Raw genomic sequence first — 2,790 nt, 5'->3', positions numbered from 1 at the left:
CTGGCCTTCTGAACTCTGCTCTAGACTAGGTAGATAGCCTAGGTTGATGGCCTCAGCCTGGTTTCCCCCATACTCTGGATCCTAGCTGGGTTCAGCCTCTGTGGGGGTGACCAGTAGGAGGCAGCAACATCTAGGAGTGGGAATAAAACATCAGGGCCATTCTAGTTACACTGCATGAGCCCAAGGGCCATATTGGCCCCTGATGTTGCAGCTCTGGGGTGCTTCCCCCAATTCTGCCCACATTGGTAAGTTTCTCAATTTGAAAGCACATGTGATTATTACTGGGACCCTGACTAATATTATTGCTGTCCATCTCTTACAGATGATGGCACTTCAATTTAGCAGAGTTAAATAACATGACCAAGTTAGTGGTGGCACTGGGTCTTGCACCAGGCACCCAGATGACCTGGTTCCAGAATTGGCCTCTATATTTCACTGTGAATGCATAACAGAAACAACAAAGGTGTGACCTGCAGAAATACTCCTGAGTGTAACTTTGTACTCTACCATCCAACCAGGGTTCCTGCACAAGTCAATCTGGCCAGAACTGGTTACTCCAGGTCCCCGGACTCAGATTTTGGCATAGTTGCTCATTGTCAATTCCCTTTTTCTCAAAGGAAAGCACAAAGCCCTTCCAAGGCCAGCGTCTGTTCAGACCCCAGTTCAGACTCCAGATCTGACGATGAGGCTCCATAGGCCTATCGCAAAGGGACAAGGCATGTAATCCTTTCCTTTCACAATCTCTTTTCTGCCCTCAGAGGATGGGAATTATTCACAGAGACCCTGTTGAATCTTTGCATGTGGAGGAACGAGGCTTTAGCTCTTTGTCTGGGGCAACATTTACCTGGGCTGGTTGCAACAACAATGAGTACACACAGTTTTGCCTCACTTGCTGCTGTGGTTTTTTGAAGGGTGGAGGGGGTTCTTCTTTGAGTATCAATGTAAAAGCATAAATAAAATAGTTACTGGAAAAGAAAGGAAAAGGAACATCCAGATGAGTGCCCATTAACTCATGGACTAGGTCAAAGCCACATGAGAAGGAGAGGTTGGAAGACCTGAGTTCTATTCCCTGCTCTCCCTTAATCTCATCATCAGACATTGAGTCAACTTCTCAACATCTTCAGAGTTCAGTTCTCTCATCCCTTAACCATGGGTAAAATACCTGCATTCATTACCTCACTGATTAAGTAAGACAGTGTGTATGTCTAAAGGGTTTTTGAAGTTAAAAATACTATTGAAGGTAAGTTTATATTCAAAGTACTTGTCAACCCTGTAAGGAGTGGAAACTGAGCCTTTCAACACAGCCTTAAGAGGAACTTGTCTGTAGAGTCATCTTTGGCAAAGTATTAGTGTTCTCCAGAGAAACAGAAGTAATAGGATATATATAGGTACATAAGAAGAAATTTATTATGGGAACTGGCTAACATGATCATGGAGGCCAAAAAGTCAGCTGTCTGCAAGTTAGAGAAGCAGGAAGCTGGTGGGTATAATGCCTTCCAATGCCAGAGCCCTGAGAACTAATGGGGGTGTCCAAAGGCCTGAGAACCAGGAGCTTAATGTCCAAGAACAGGAAAAGATGGATGTCTCAGCTCCAAAACAGAGAGTGGATTCACCCTTCCTTCGTCTTTTGTCTTCTTTGGCCCTGATAAGGTTTGGATATGTGCCCCTCCAAATTCATGTTGAAATTTAGTTCCCAGTGTGACAGTATTGAGAGGTGGAACCTTTAAGAGATAACCGGGTCATGAGGACTTTGCCATTCATGAATTAACAGATTACAGATCAATGGATCATGGGAGGGAGAGGAACTTATGGCATTATAAGACAAGGAAGAGAGACCTGAGCTAACAGTTTCAGCCCCCCTGCCTTGTGATGCCCTGCACTGCCTCAGGACTCCGCAGGAGTCCCCATCAGAAGGAACCCCTTACCAGGTGCAGTTCCAGGACCTTGGGCTTGTTCCTCCATAACTTAAGAAATAAATCTTTTGTTTATGCATTAACAAGTTTCAGTATTCTGTTATAGGCAACAGAGAATGGACTAAGATGGTCCTCAAAGATGGGACGATGCCTACCCTCATGGATGAGGAGCTCTTCTTAACTCAGTCTACTGATTCATATACTGATCTTTTCTAGAAACACCTCACAGACGTGCTCAGAAATAATGGTTTACCAGCTATCTGGGCATCCCTTAGCCAAGACACATAAAATGAACCATCATAGGTACTGGCTGCTCACTTTCACTCTGGTCCTCAACCCCTTTGGCCTAGCTAATCTTGTCTCCTTTCTCACCTTCAGCTACCTCCCCCAGTCTCTGTCCAGATCTCTATCTCCCCACTCTGGCCACTGACCCTCTTCCTACCTCTATACCATGCCCTAGGTATAATGCCCTATAACATCCTGTGGCACCTTGTGACACTGGTTCTCCCTTGAGTGTCCATCTTTGTCCTCTGATCTGAGCATCAGTTATGTGTTTTTTTATAAACACAGATTGAAGTTAGGAGAGAGAGAGAATGCATGATTTTTAACCAGTCTACATGAATCACCAGAGTCTAATTTAATAAAAAAATTAATAAATCAACTGAAAGAAGGGGTGGGGAGGTCTGTAACATTCTACCAGCCACAACTGCTAGGATTTTGTTTATCTTCCAAGGGATCTTGACACATAGCTTGACAAAGGGCACTCATACCTGAAGGTAGGCAAGACTTAAAAGTCACAGTAATGCTCATTAAGTTGAAATTGACTCTGAATCAGTAAACAAAAGGATCCAGTGCAAAAACCATGAGACTAGGTGCC

Source organism: Nycticebus coucang, chromosome 1 (genome assembly GCF_027406575.1).
Source record: "Nycticebus coucang isolate mNycCou1 chromosome 1, mNycCou1.pri, whole genome shotgun sequence".
NCBI classification, from domain to species: Eukaryota; Metazoa; Chordata; class Mammalia; order Primates; family Lorisidae; genus Nycticebus; species Nycticebus coucang.
Note: the sequence above shows the minus strand (reverse complement) of the source record.